The sequence below is a fragment of the Odocoileus virginianus genome, chromosome 17 (assembly GCF_023699985.2).
Source record: "Odocoileus virginianus isolate 20LAN1187 ecotype Illinois chromosome 17, Ovbor_1.2, whole genome shotgun sequence".
NCBI lineage: Eukaryota > Metazoa > Chordata > Mammalia > Artiodactyla > Cervidae > Odocoileus > Odocoileus virginianus.
This window is the reverse complement of record NC_069690.1, coordinates 29,980,754-29,996,944: the sequence shown is the minus strand read 5'-3', so window position 1 is coordinate 29,996,944 and position 16,191 is coordinate 29,980,754. Positions and strand designations below refer to the sequence as shown.

General features: G+C 41.1%; 1 long non-coding RNA gene across 4 annotated transcripts in view; it reads right to left on the bottom strand.

The window, feature by feature from the left end:
* LOC139039079 (uncharacterized) overlaps positions 1-16,191 on the bottom strand; it is a 77,855-nt gene that overhangs the window by 30,885 nt on the left and 30,779 nt on the right. For 2 of the 4 annotated variants that reach the window (XR_011492239.1, XR_011492242.1), the window contains exons 2-3: positions 13,455-13,535; positions 12,840-12,968 (exon numbers count right to left, since the gene is read on the bottom strand). This is a non-coding gene — a long non-coding RNA (uncharacterized lncRNA). The remainder of the gene's footprint in view (positions 1-12,839; positions 12,969-13,454; positions 13,536-16,191) is intronic. The other 2 variants (XR_011492240.1, XR_011492241.1) reach the window with 1 other exon arrangement.

Genomic DNA, 16,191 nt, shown 5'->3' with positions numbered 1-16,191 from the left:
AGGTCAAGAGAGTTATCTCCTGATAGTTGTAGAGTTTAAGGATAGGCAGGTCTAAATCAGGCTGCGCTTGGTAATGACGGCTGCTTTCAACTTCAGACATAAAGTTGTTGTTTAGTCACTAAGTCACGTCCGGCTCTCTGCAACCCCATGGACTGCAGCACAATGGGCTTCCCTGTCCTTCACTATCTCCTGGAGTTTGCTCTACTCATGTCCATTGAGTCAGTGATGCTATCCAACCATCTCATCCTCCATTGTTCCTATCTCCTGCCTTCAATCTTTCCCAGCATCAGGGTCTTTTTCAGTGAGTCAGCTCTTTGCATCAGGTGGCCAAAGTATTGGAGTTTCAGCTTCAGCATCAGCCCTTCCAATGAATATTCAGGGTTTATTTCCTTTAGGATTGACTGATTTGATCTCCTTGCTATCCGCGGGATTCTCAAGAGTCTTCTCCAATACCACAGTTCAAAAGCATCAGTTCTTCAGCACTCAGCCTTCTTTATGATCCAACTCTCACATCCATACATGATTACTGGAAAAATCATAGCTTTGACTATAGCACCTGTGTCGGCAAAGTGATGTCTCTGCTTCTTAATATGTTCTATCTAGGTCTGTCATAGTTTTCCTTCCAAGAAGCAAGCAGTTTTTAATTTCATGGCTGCAGTAACCATCCACAGTAATTTTGGAGCCCAAGAAAATAAAATCTGTCATGGTTTCCACTTTCCCCCATCTACTGGGCATGCAAATTTGCAAAACTCAGCAGTGACCACAGGACTGGAAAAGGTCAGTTTTCACTCCAATCCCAAAGAAAGGCAATCCCAGAGAAGGCTCAAACTACCACACAATTGCCCTCATCTCACACGCTAGTAAAGTAATGCTCAAAAATCTCCAAGCCAGGCTTCAACAATACCTGAACTGTGAACTTCCAGATGTTCAAGCTGGATTTAGAAAAGGCAGAGGAACCAGAGATCAAATTGCCAATATCCTCTGGATCATCGAAAAAACAAGAGAGTTCCAGAAAAACATCCATTTCTGCTTTATTGACTATGCCAAAGCCTTTGACTGTGTGGATCACCACAAACTATGGAAAATTCTGAAAGAGATGGGAATAACAGACCACCTGACCTGCCTCTTGAAAAATCTGTATGCGGGTCAAGAAGTAACAGTTAGAAATGGACATGGAACAATAGACTGGTTCCAAATAGGAAAAGGAGTACATCAAGGCTGTATACTGTCACCCTGCTTATTTAACTTATATGCAGAGTACATCATGAGAAACGCTGGGCTGGAGGAAGCCCAAGCTGGAATCAAGATTGCCAGGAGAAATATCAATAACCTCAGATACTCAGATGACACCACCCTTATGGCAGTAAGTGAAGAAGAACTAAAGAGCCTCTTGATGAAAGTGAAAGTGGAGAGTGAAAAAGTTGGCTTAAAGCTCCACATTCAGAAAACTGAGATCATGGCATCTGGTCCCATCACTTCATGGCAAAAAGATGGGGAAACAGTGGAAACAGCGGCAGACTTTATTTTTTTGAGCTCCAAAATCACTGCAGATGGTGACTGCAGCCATGAAATTAAAAGACACTTACTCCTTGTAAGGAAAGTTATGACCAACCTAGACAGCATATTAAAAAGCAGAGACATTACTTTGCCAACAAAGGTCTGTCTAGTCAAGGCTATGGTTTTTTCAGTAAGTTACGTATGGATATGAGAGTTGGACTATAAAGAAAGCTGAGCACCGAAGAATTGGTGCTTTTGAACTGTGGTGTTGGAGACTTTTGAGAGACCCTTGGACTGCAAGGAGATCCAACCAGTCCATCGTAAAGGAGATTGGTCCTGAGTGTTCATTGGAAGGACTGATGTTGAAGCTTAAACTCCCATACTTTGCCCACCTGATGTGAAGAACTGATTCATTTGAAAAGACCCTGATCCTGGGGAAGACTGAAGGCAGGAAGAGAAGGGAAAGACAGAGGATGAGATGGTTGGATGGCATCACCGACTCAATGGACATGAGTTTGGGTAAACTCTGGGAGTTGGTGATGAACAGGGAGGCCTGGCATGCTGCAGTCCATGGGGGTGCAAAGAGTTGGACACAACTGAGTGACTGAACTCAACTGAACTGATCGGCCGTGAAGTGATGAGACTGGATGCCATGATCTTCATTTTTTGAGAGTTGAGTTTTAAGTCAGCTTTTTCACTCTCCCCTTTCACCCTCATCAAGAGGCTCTTTAATGCCTCCTGGCTTTCTGCCATTGGGGTGGTTATCATCTGCATATCTAAGGCTGTTGCTATTCCTCAGGCAATAAAGTTATGTTTTGGTTTAAAGATGACCTACCCAGCCTCACCCCTCCCCTCTCACAGCCTGTATACAAGGTGTCTTGTCTGAGGGGATGCAAGCCTTAGAGATGTGGAAAGACGGTGGGCTGTGAGTATGAGGCCCTATCCAGGCACTTCTGCTCCCGAGGCTTCCAGCCCACTCTCATCCTTGCCATGATGAGCGATTCTCAAAGGACTGCGTATTCCCCAGGAGACGAGGAGACAGACATAAAATGAAAGCAGGTTCCTAGGCTTTTCCCCCTTTGTATTCACCCCAGAGAATTTTTTCACCTGGATTTCTTCCAGAAAGTTCTGACACCTTTAATTATTCCTGCTTGCCCATCAGGAGCAGACCAGGTGCTACTGATGGAAGGTTTAGGGCTTTGTATTTGCAGCATCCTAACATGAGGCAGCCAGTAGATTCCTTTCAGGGATGAAGGATTCGCTCTCTGTTGACCTGCGTGACCCCTGCCAGCATCTCCCCTCCGGAACGGATGATGAACCATTTATAGCTGAGATCTCATTTCTTCTCTTCCTTCTTCTTGGATTTCAGCTGGGATTGGCATCTTCCCCTGAGTTTCTAGCGGCTGCAAAATAAAACTCCAAAATGGTGTTTGGCCCATTCTATAGAAGCCAGTTGGCCAAATCTGGTCACTCCAAGGTGAGGGGCAATTGTGGTGTCAGTGATGTTCATTCTGGGGGTATCACTATCATCAGCAAATCGGGGGCTTCACCCTCTTTCCAGTGGAAGGGTGGGAGAGTCACTGTCTTTGTGTTAAGAACATTTCCAAGTCTTCTCCCCAGGCTCAGTTTATAGAGTGTTTACATTTTAGTATACTGCCCCATTCCCAGTGAAAGTGGCCATCTTTGTTTATTACCAACTTCCACTTTTAGCTGAAACATGATTCTCCTGAGTTTTATAACCTCATTCCATGATATCCTATCATGCAACGCTGTAAAATGAGATGAGATCATGTAAGTTAAAGGGGTCATTCTAAGGAAAGAAAGTATTTGTATTCATACCAAGTTTATATTGGACTCACTTTTTTTTTTTTTAAACATTTCAAAAACACTTCATTTGAACCCTTGGCAAGAATGGATAGTGGAGCATTGTGTTTCTCTTTCTGGATGACAAAATGAAAATGATAGGTAAGATAGCTTCTGTGAAGAAAAACGATCAAATGCTCTAAAATGTTCTCCACTTTTGTTTTAGTGATATCAAAGTTTCAGTTAATGCGTATAATTCAATATATCCCTCACCTTCTCCTGAGACTTTAAATTTAGGGCTTGGTGTTTTGGGAAACGATCATCATGTGCTTTACAATTATAACTTTATCTTCATATCCAGGGGCACCTGTGTGGTCTTCTTTTTTAAATACAATTTAAAAGTTTTGAGTGTGTGAGCTCATGTAGTACATACAGCTAGAGAACCAAATGGGAAATTTCTGAGGCAAATGGGCCTTTTGTTTTTAAGGGGAAAGGATCAGACTCAATAAACAGATCTCTAGCTCTTGAATAAATCACACTAAGGGTTGATGTTGAACCTAAGGTGGAAGATTGGATTAAACCACATTGATCCAGCAATGATACTGAAATACTCTCTCTCCCATTCCCCCTTTCTCTTGTGGTATCTCCTTTCATCCATTTGTTCACTGATTAAACAAATATTTATTAATATTCCAGAGAACCAAGCACCAGCCAGTCAGATGCCAAATAGACAAGGTCTAAAAACTATTCATCATCCATAAGGTAATAAATAGGTGTATAATCCTTACCATTTCCCAAGCCTACCACCTAAAAATATGTCCAAAATACTGGGTTTTAGCTTTGAGTAAGTTCACTCAGCCCAGAATTTTGCAGTCACACTTAAGAGAGACAAACCCAGTAACACTGTCTGGAAAAACAAGTTCCCCTTTTCACCCTTTCTGATCTAAGATTCTATAAGCCAGAGCTTAGATATTAAGGTATAGTCATTTTATCAGACAGAGTACTTATGACAGAAAATAAGAGAAAATGCACTTAAATGACAAAGGGTATATATTTACTCATGGGAAGAAAATGCCCAAAGATAGGTTTTGATTCAGGCACAGATTTTCAACCAGGTCCCCTAGAGACATTGTATCTCTAGAGAAATGTATGAGAATATAATTTCGCTTTTTTGTTATATAACCTACAGTGTCCACACTTAGCTCTTTCTTGCATGTCAGATCCTAAACAAAAGAAAATCAACAACTAGTAATAATTATAAAATATAACTCAAAAATTCAATTGGAAAAACTAGAAAAGAAGAATCAAGCTAAATCATTAATAAAAGTTAGAATATTAAACTGATGGTGTTATTTGTAAAGACTGTGCATGTTTGTGTATGTGTGATAATTTCAGGAACAATCCATGTAAACTATACACTCTACTTTATGGAAATCATCTATATCACACTCACTAGATGAATTAATGGTTTATAAAAGAAATCTGTTAGTTTTACTTCCTAAAGTTCATTTTTCCTTGTGCTGTCATATAATAGTTCATCTTCAATAAGTATCTGTAATGTGGGACAAGAACCTCTGAGGGCCAGGCACATAATTTATAACCATAATGGAAATGGCATGCTTAGCAGTGATAGTCAGGGGACCCCTGTGTGTTTGGAGGAAAGGAGAAGTTATATCACCCATGAAAAGGCTAATGAGATAGGCAGATTTCAGGGGAAAATGATCTTACTGTCCCGGTCTTAGACCTTGTTCTACTATTGAGACTCGTGTCTGATACATAATGATTCCAGCATGTTCTAAGTATAACGTTATATGGCGTACAAGGCAAGCTATGCAGAAGTCAGAGCCCTCACCAATAAATGCCAGCTTCATTGCTAAGTCATTTCAGTCGTGTCCGACTCATTGTGACCCCACAGACTAAGCCCCAGCTTCACTGGATGCCTTAATTATGTCACCTTCCCTACCAGTACACACCCCCAGGGACAGACCAAGGATTAGTTTTTGGTTTGAAATCTGTCTCTTGGTCCCCAACTCTCAGTATAGTCTTTAGCTATTGTCTTCTGCAATTCAGGAAATGTTTGTATATTTGGCAGTTGGAAATGCAATTCTGAAGCTCAGGAGAGGTTGCAGGGGAAGGAATAGAGATCTGAGAGTTGAAACGCGTCTAACCCAGGTTGGCCTGTTTTACAAGGCCATCCTGACCCCCTTCCTCCTCTTTACTCAGCAGCTGGGAGTCAACCATCTTGAAGCAGGTGGAGCGGAAGGATGCTATTGGTCCTCTTCCAGCCAGCAATTGCTCCCCTTTGTATCCAGATGTTGCTGCACTACAGGACTGTTTCAAAACGACCAGAGAATTTATTATTGTTTCAAGTTTTTCTGAAACTTTAGGATCTTAAACTGAAAGTCATTCGCCAAGCTTACAATGTGTGAGCTGGTGGGACACAGGAACTAATAGGGGTGGGGGTGGGAGGAAGGGGCATTTGGGATACATTAGAAATTCAATATCAGCTTTGTGGAGTTGTTAATAATTAGCCACAGCTTTTGTCTCTACCCCTGCAGCTAGTGACATGAAAGTGCTTAGGTTTCTAAAAAACAGATTAAGCTTACTAAATGTATTAAGTAACAAGGTTTTTAATCAACAGCTTATTGATTCCAGCAGGACAGTTGTGAGAGCAAAGAGCTCTGAATGTTGGTGCAATGAATTTGTAGCCCAGTTCACTGGTACTTAGAAAAATCAAAGTAAGAGATATTTTAGAGGAAATTAATTCTACCCTCCCCCAACCCCGCCTTTGGTAGTAACTCCATGACAAGTGGAAAAGTTACCATATTATTCAAAATAATACTCTAATATAAAACTAACTTTGTGCCTCTCTTTCTTCCCCCTCTTTTCTGATTTACATTTTAGATAAAAGAGGTTAATGATGTGCTACTTTTAGAATCAGTATTCAATAAGCATTTCTTGAGATTTTCAATTTGAAATAATATTCCAAGAGAACCCACCAAAATAACTGAAAACTCAGAAATTTAAAAAAAAAAATTTGCAACCATACTAAAAATGACAAGAAACAGGATGTCTGAAATCTATAAGCAACACAATGCCTGAAACTTGAAGGATTATCCTTTAACTATGAAGAACTGAATTGAGAAAGACAAGTGCTGGCTTTTCCACATGAAGCACAGTCCTCCTGCAAACAGATTGGAAATTCAGAGCCATACTGATCAGAAGACCAGATGGCTATCCCCTTATCAAGTGGGTTTTACTTTTTGAGACTTTTTCACCATTGGTCGCCATGTTTATCCTGGGCCACTGCCTGCATTCATCCTGCATGGACTCCAAGTATTTCTAAACAAGTCATCAGCAGATTATGTTTCTGAAATAAAATGACATTTTCACCCACAACTGTGTTTCTACAAAGGCAAAGGGATTTCATTTTAAATGACTCTCTTCTTGCTGAAACTAGAGCATATCAACAGCTGGGAGACTCATGGAGTCCTGCAGTCCATTTGTTTAGGGATGGTAAACATCTGCCTTGCAGCACCAATTTCCACTTAAAATTTGGGCCAGTGCCTAAACACTTCGTTTTCCAAACACATGCCACAAATCATTGTTTAGAGAGCTACATTTTTACATTTACCTTGGAGATCAGTCAGTAGTTCCCTGTGGCGATCTCCGAGGTGCCATTCGCAAATGCACCTTTGTGGAAATGGAAGATACATCAACAATTTCATGCTGTTACCAAATATGAATACTTTTAAAATCCTTTCCTTCTTTCTTTCATGTGTGGTTGTGCTACGCTTTCGCTGCTGCACACGGACTTCCTCCAGTTGCAGAGAGTGGGGGCTCCTCTCCAGTTGTGATGTGCAGGCTTCTGTTGATGCAGAGCACAGACTCTAGGCACACCAGCTTCAGCGGCTGCGACATCATTGGGCTTAGTGGCTCCTTGGAATACGTGGAATATCCCAAGACCAGGGATTGAACCCATGTCCCCTGCATTGGCAGGCAGATCACTATCTATTGCACCACCAGGGAAGCTCCCAAATACTTTAAATTCAGCATTTGGATACTGCTGTCATGAAAAAGGGAGTTTGTGTAACTACCTACCAGGCCCAGGTTGGGGGTTACAGTGGCAGATTCTGACCAAAAGTTGGAGACAACATTGAAAACAAAAAAGAAAGCTTAGGCAAAGTAGAAAGGATACTGTGCCATAATGTTACACTAGATTTCTTTTCAGTTTAAAGAAAACCCATGATTGCCTTCAGGAGCCATGAAGACAAAGAGAATAATTTCTGTCATAGAAGAAGAAAGCACAGTTTTATGAGGTCTCTGGGGAACTGGGGAATTCTTTTCTGGGTGGGAATGAGGTAAACATGGGCTTTGCAGGTGGCTCAGTGGTAAAGAACCTGCTTGCCAATGCTGGTGACACAGTGGACATGGGTTCGATCGCTGAGGAAGAGGGGAAATGGCAACACACTCCAGTATTCTTGCCTGGAAAACGCCATGGACAGAGGAGCCTGGTGGCTACAATCAATGGGGTCGTAAAGAGTTGGACATGACTGAGTATGCATGCATAGGTACTCTTGATATTTTACAGTTTAATAATTCCCAGTGGAAATCAGTTCTGGACCTCCAGTTCTACCTTTATTTGACTTCTGAGTTTTGTGTTTCTCGAGAGCTATATCTTTTTCTTAAACACAGGAAAACTTAACGTAAGTTTATAGTTGCCAAGTGAACAACTATTTTCTTAAAATGTTATTTGGAAATTTTTATCATGCTCAAGCTAGAAGTTCAGGTAGCCCTTGACAATGGTGACAGCTCTCTGGACGTGTGTGTTGGTTACAAACATTAGGTGGTGATGAAATCCCTCGTCTCTTCCCATCCCAACCACCTCTGCACACAGACAGACACACCACACAATACACTTAAGAATTCCTAAGCAGGAAAACCCAAATATTTGGGGGAGGGAGGGAAGAAGGAAGGAAGGGAAGAAAAAGGAAGAAGTGTCCTTGGAGGCAGAAAAAAAATAAATATACGTAGCACATGCAGCACAGAAAACTAAAAATCAAATCAGATTTCAAACACATATATTTGAGTAAAATAGGAAATAAATGACTAGGTGAGAGGATTTGGGTTTCATTTTCAAAATAGTAAAAAATTACATATCACTAAGGTGTACATATTCAATAAAATGAACCAGACACCTTTAGATAAGTGATACTTGTTAGGAAGGTAGAAGAGAAGAAGGAGCAATTGATTTCAAAAGGAAGGACTGAGAAATCTTCATGCAATAACTAAGGAATGGAAGAGCCAAAGCAACTAAGTTTTACTGAGTATGTTCAAAAATCTACACTAGATATTTTCATAGGCATTAACACATTTTTCTCCTAAGATCTGTCTTACAGATTTAAAGAATTAAGTCAGGAGAAAGGGCTTCCCAGGTAGCTCAGTGGTAAAGAACCCATTTGCCAATGCAGGAGACGTAGCAAATGTGGGTTCGATCCCCAGGTCCAAGAAGATGTACTGGAGGAGGAAATGGCAACCCACTCCAATATTCTTGCCTGAAGAATCCCATGGACAGAGGAGCCTGACAGGCTACAGTCCATGGGGTCGCAAAGAGTTGGAAAAAACTTAGTAACTAAACAACAATTAGGACAAAGGGGATAATGGTGGCCTGGGAGAAGGACAGTGTATCAGTGAAAATATTTTAAAATCTACTGTTCAGGAAGGAAAATTGGATTTGTCTGCATTATAGGTCTATAGAAGCGTTCTTTTTTGGAAATGGAAACCAAAAGGTGGGTGATAGTGTAATTTGTAATTTATGTCCATCCAGCATCTTTGAACATGCATTCTAGTTTTGGCTTATTTTTCACATTAAGCAATATGCCCAAGGTAGAATCCAGAATACTTGCATCTTCACCTAAATTTGTAGCAAGGATACAAATGGCAGATGGGGAGAAGGGGTCTAGGTTTTACCAACTGAAATCATTAAGAAGACCTCGGAAGCCAGAAGCAATTTCAAGAAAAGTCAAAAGTGATGTCCATACAGTCGCGTCCTAGCAGGCATGATGCAGAGTGTCCAGCTCCTCCGGACAGCAGTCCTAGGACTCTTGGTATTCAGCCTGGAGTTATGTATTTTCATACCTTTCATAAAAACAGACTCTGGCTCTCCAGGAGAGTCGCAAGACTTCTTAAAATCCTTTAATAAATGCTTCTGCTTAAAGAAAGCATTGAGGATTATTTCATCTACAAATAAAAACCTCAAATTGTATATATTATTCTTGCAGAGCAGAATGTACAACAGTTGCTTAAAAATGTGCTTTTCAATTTTTAAAAAGTGCGTGTGTAACAAAATACACAAAAAATTATATTTGGGGCTGGGGGGGACTTCCCTCATAGTCCAGTGGTTAAGACCCCACACTCCCAATGCAGAGGGGACCAGCTTCAATCCCTGGTCAGGGAATAGATCCCACACGCCACATCCAAGAGTTCGCATGCCACAGCTACAGATCCAGTACGCGACAGTGCTGGATGTTGCAAAACAGACTTGGCACAGCAAAATTTAAAAAATATTAATAAAAAATTTTAAAAACCTGTAGAAATCTGAGTGGTATGATTTTGTTGTTGTTTTGTTGGTTTTCACTAAATTTTAATTTCATATCATTAAAGATTTACATAAAGCTGTAAGAAATAATATAGAGAGATCTCTTCTACTCTTCACCCAGTTTCCCCTAAAGACAGCATTTGCAAAACTACAGTACAACATCACAACCAGGACACTAAAAACCATACAGCCGGTAATCTTTTTGGTACTGGCTCTTCTCACTAAGCATCAAGCCCCAGACACTCATGATTTGCGCAATTCAATAGTCTCTCCTTTTTCCTGCCGAGTAGTGCTATATTTCATGGTATGGATGGACCACAATTTAATCACTCACCTGCTGAAGGGCATCTGGGTCATTTCCACTTTGGGAATATTACAAATAAAACTGCTACAATCTTTCAATGTGCATCATTTTGTACATAAACATCAGTTGTATTTTCTGGGATAAATGCTCAAGAGTATAATCGCTGGGTTGGTGATCATTCTGTTTAGTTTTATAAGAAACAGCTCAACTGTCTGCCAGAGTGGCAATACTATTTTACATTCTCACCTGCAATGCATGAAGATAGTTCCTCTACACACTAACCAGGCTGCGATGTTGTCAGAGTTCTATGTTAGCCATTTTGATATGTATGCAGTGATATCTCATTATGGCTTTATTGTGCAGAACCTGGGCCGTCATCTCTTTATCCGGCTCTGTCTACTCTCCCCAGCTCTATGCTCCAGCCACTGAACTTTTAACCATTTCTTAATCTACTCTTTTCCCTGGTGGCTCAGCGGTAAAGAATATGCCTACCAATGCAAGAGTGCAGGAGACGTGGGTTTGATCCCTGGGTCGGGAAGATCCCCTGGGGGAGGACGTGGCAACCCACTCCAGCATTCTTGCCTGGAGAATCCCATGGACAGAGGAGCCTGGTGGGATACAATCTATGGGGTTGCAAAGGGTTGGACATGACTGAGTACACACACACACAGGTGTTTTCTAGAGGAGGAATGGACTTGGAGGGGAGACAGAGAAAGATAAATACTGTGTGATGTCATTTACATGTGGAATCTAAAAAATACAACAGACTAGTGAATATAATGCAAAAGAAGCAGACTCACAGATACAGAGAACAAACTAGTGGCTACCAGTGTGGAAAGTGGGGAGGGAGGGCAGTATATGGGTCAGGAATTAAGAGGCACAAACTATTAGGTATAAAATAAGCTACAAGCATATATTGTACAACATGGGGAATATAGTTAATACTTTATAATAACTGTAAATGGAGTATAACCTTTGAAAAGTATGAATGACTATATTGTACACTTGTCACTTAAATAGTATTGTACAGCAACTGTATTTCCATTAAAAGTATATATACTCCAGGGGATCTTCCCAACCCAGGGATCAAACCCATGTCTCTTGTGTCTCCTGTATTGGCAGGCAGATTCTTTACCACTGAGCCACCCGGGAAGGCCTCAGAAAACACCTACTCAGCCTCAGATCTCAGCTCAAGGATCACTTCTCGGATGCCTGTCCTCATTCTTGCTTATCCCTGACAGAATCGATGCCAACCTTCTTTTTTTTGAACTCCCTGAAACTCGAGCATCCTTCAGGCCCTGCAGTGGTCCCGGGCTCTCCTGCTGGTCCAAGGAGCAGGGAGCATGTGTTTCTTTACGTCATTCTCAGCATCTAAAACAATACCCATCTCACTCTATCAAAAGCCCTTGGTAGTGCTTTCCACAAATACACACAGAGTCCAGGCAGAGAATCCGGGTGTCCCCCAACATTAACACCAGTTACTGTCCCAACGTCAAGCTCAGTAATGACGGGCTGTGCAGAGGACAGCATGGCACACACTCTCGGGTAGGGGGACAACACTCTGCAGGATTTTCAAAACATCTTCAAGGTGGGACCAAGTGCAGGACTCCCCTGGTTGTCCAGTGGTTAAGAATTTGCCTTGCAAAGCAGGGGATATGGGTTTGATCCCTGGTCTGAGAACCAAGATCCCACTTGCCATGGAGAAACTAAACCTGCAAACCACTGTTCCTGAGCCCTCACGTCACCATTAGAGAGTCTGTGTTCTGTAACAGAAGATCCAGCATGATGGAACAAAGACCCCAAGTGCCGCAACTAAGACTCGACACAGCCAAATAAATAAATGCTAAAACACACACACACAAAACAGGGCTTACCTGATGGCTCAGTGTTAAAGAATCCACCTGCCAATGCAGGAAACAGGCTCGATCCTTGGTCCAGAGAGATCTCATGTGCTGTGAAGCAGCTAAGCCCACGAGCCACAACCACTGAGCCTGTGCTCTAGAGCCCAGGAGTAACGAGGCAAGCCACCACAACGAGAAGCCCACAACGAGAGCAGCCCCCGCTCTGCACAATTACAGAAAAGCCCATACAGCAACGACAACCCAGCACAGCCGGAAATAAATAAATAAAATATAAACATGTAAACACACACACACAAATGAGGCCAAGTGATAAATGCCCCCCCACACACACAATGATTTGTCCTTGAAATATATATTCACATATTTCCTTAATTCTGTCCCTACAAAATTTCTACAAGAGGGGTATGGGTTCATCATCATTTTACTAATTAGGAAACCGAGGCCCCAGCACTGACTAAGATCATTGCTAATAAGAGGCAGAGCTGTGCTTCCCACCCATGTCCACCTGATTCCAAAGCCCATTTGTTTTTTCTTTGCCACACTGTCTTCTGCCCTGGAATTGACTCTCCTTGAAAAGTGAGACGTAGCCCAGGCCACCGAAACTTCTTGAGTATCAGAAGCACATAAAACAATTCTCCATGGTTGCCTGTCTTGAACGGTGATACCATTATCCTCTTACGGATCGATGGGTGTGAAATCGGATCCAGCCTGGGAGCGGGAGAAAGAAAAGAAAGGGACGATCTGGCTCCAAGCTCGGCAAGACACAAAAACTTACTGGGGTTCTGCGGAGGTCTGTTCAAAGTCTGGGTATATTCTGTCATTTGGCAAGAATTAAATAGAGCCTTGTGTCTTCGAAGATGATTCTGTTACCTTCAGGATTAGGTTACCTGTCATTATATTTAACCTATGGGAAAAAGCAACACAAAGCTGTGCTAAAGATGTAATAGAAAACATACAATAAAGGGCCCTCGTGTCAGAGAGACACACGTTTCCCACAGAGAGCTGGTGCTGAATGAAGTCTTTCTGCTTTGGCCTTGCATTCCCGAGGGGAATGCAGCCTCCGAGGCCCAAAGGGATGCAAATAAAACAGCTCCGACCCCCCCTGGACAGATACAGGTGCTCTGGTCTTATTCATCCATGAGGTGACTGCACAGAGGGGTGCAGGAAGAAGAGAGGGGAGTTCAGAGCGGACCTTATCTTGCTTAATCTGTTAGAATTCCAGAAGACCCTGGGGAACCTGAGATTCCTAGACTTTTTCCCTTCTCATGTTTCCTCCTGGAAACCCCTCCAGCTGGCGGGATGCTAAAATAAGGACCATTTAGCTAGCTGGTTAATGAAGTCCATATGCAACTGTTAGTAACATAACTGACACTTCAGACTTGGGACCTACATTTTCCTTTGTGAGGTCTTCTCATGCCCGGCGCGGCTGCCTGCTGAGATCGCTTCTGTTTTCCAAGCTTCTTGGCCCTGGCTGGAATTAAAAGTAGACGCTTGATGTGCTAATGTCGGGTTAGAATAATACCTATCTGTTATGCTGATTAAATAAAATAACATTTGTAAAGCAATATGCCAGACACAAGGTGGACACTGTCTAAATCAGACCGTATTTACAGCCTGACCCCTACCCAGCTTCTCCTTTCTCAAATCTTCATCCGGCCCCTAAGGCCCAGCCCAGCACACCTTACTGTCTGTCTGCACTGAGATGGTTGTTGTTCTCAGCCTAACAGCCTGCCACAGAGAATGCTGTGTGGACCCATGATTCACCTGCAGAATAATACACTCAAGATGCGTGAGGGTCTGAGAACAGTCTCCACGAACTTGGACCCTCTCTGTAATACATAACCCTTTTGACTTTGGGGATAGAGGTGGCACTCAATAAGTGGTTGTCAAATGAATGAACACATAAAGGAATCAGACTGCATCTCTCATGTATCAGTTTTCAAGTCATTTAAATCATCAAACACAATCTCCCTGAAAAGTACAGTTTGGCTTAATGCACAGGGTAGGACATAGATAGCTTGAGCCAGCGCCTGGCTGTATTCCTTCATCTTCCACCTTCCTGGCACCAGAAGTTGATGTAACCATTGTCCCTCTAGAATAAAATACTCATTTACAGAAACAAAATAAATGAAACTTCAGAAAATGAAATCTCTCCAAGACAAATGTTGTATGATATTGCTTATATGTAGAATCTAGAAAAATGGTACAAATGAACTTATTTACGAAACAGAGTCATAGATGTAGAAAACAACATTGTTAATCAACTCTACTCCAATATAAAAAGACAGAGAGAGAGAGAGAGAGAGAGAGACTGTGTTATCAACATAAATAGCATATTAGTTGAATTTGGTACAAGATCGGCAAGCTGTGGGGCTTCCCTGGTGGCTCAGTGGTGAAGAACCTGCCTGACGATGTAGGAGAAGCACAGGTTCGATCCCTGGGTCGGGAAGATCCCCTGGAGAAGGCAGTGACAACCCACTCCAGTGTTCTTGCCTGGGAAATCCCATGGCCAGAGGAGCCTGATGGGCTGCAGTCCACGGGATCGCAAAGAGTCAGACATGACTTAGCGATCGAACAACAGCAGCAGCAAGTTTTAACAAATTGTTCCTTTGTCACTGCACAATCCAACTACTTTGAACTTCTTACAAAATAAACACAAAATAAACATATAACTAAATTAAGGGCATGTTGAATTTAATATTGTTTCAGCCCCAGCACTGACCGGTGTTTTTCACCTCAAAATGTCTTAATTTCCTGCCTCACCTGCATAGAACCTGTGAACCCAGAAGCACATTATCTATCTTAACCCTCAAACACTTAACTCATATAAAATAAATTATGCCTACTTCTTAAGCATAAAAAACCCCCAGCACTTCCAGACCTCACTTGTGGACATTATTTAATGAGAATTTAGAGGTGCCAAAATCCTTCCTCTTATAAACCTTTGAAAATACATTAATAAAATTATACATTAATAACCATTTTATCCTGAACTCATAAACATTTTAGGAAATACAGATTAGCAAAATAAATAAAAGTAAGCTAAATCCTGCTATGTATTCAATATTATTGTGCATGCATATCTTCCTGGACTTTAGGTGCATATTTATCACTAGATTATCTCATACAAATCTACATTCCAACTGTAAATAACAGTTTTTAATTTTCTTTTATCATTTCAGAGGATATCAAGTCTTCCCAGGTCATGAAAAGTTTGCAATCTCTTTTTTTTTTTAGTAAAAGACTAAAAGGGCAAGATTTTTAATTTATTTAAATATATATGTTTCATAGACTGTTTAATCCAAACTAACAAGTAGGTAAACCTTCTTCTATAATCTTAGATTTATAATTGTTATTTCTACAATTATAATCGGATACATTACTATTTACCTTATCATATACACTTGTTGCCAGAAATACTATCTGTAAATGCTTGATGCAATCTCAGTTAAATGGCACAGAACAGCAAAATAATAGATGCAGAAATAGGTGCAAAGATCATCATGTATGTGTATATGAAGGCATACATATATAAATATATAGGTACAAAATATATACAAAATATAAATATTATTTAACATATGTATATAGAGACAAATCTGTTTACATATACTGTGTAAAGCTAGGCTTTATTTTAAATAATCAAGCCATTAATCTTTTATAATGTCTTTTTGTCCTTGTGATTAAAGTTCTATGCAAATGTTAAAATACAGAATGATTATAGCTTTTTCAATATATTTTAAATCCATCTAACAACTGCTTCTGGCACCTGCTGGGGAAAAGGCATTTTAGGTGCTACCAAGATGGATCAAAAACAGATGCTGCCAGGGGCTCTCAGTCAACTCTGAGACAGGTGTGGGCACAAAGACTTCTGAGAGATAAAGTGTTATAATTATTATACCAAATGCTAGAAAAGCAACAAGAAGAAAGCAACCATACCCTCTGGAGGTAGAGAGAAGGATCAAGAAAGTTATCACAGAGGGAATGGCTTTGCACAGATGTTAGATGGGTGGGGAATGAGAGGAGAAATATTTGGGCTAAAGGAAAACATAAGCAAAGACCCAGTGAAGTTGAGTCCCAGGGAATTTATCCCCAGATGAAATCTTTATAGTCAGTTTAGTTCCAAA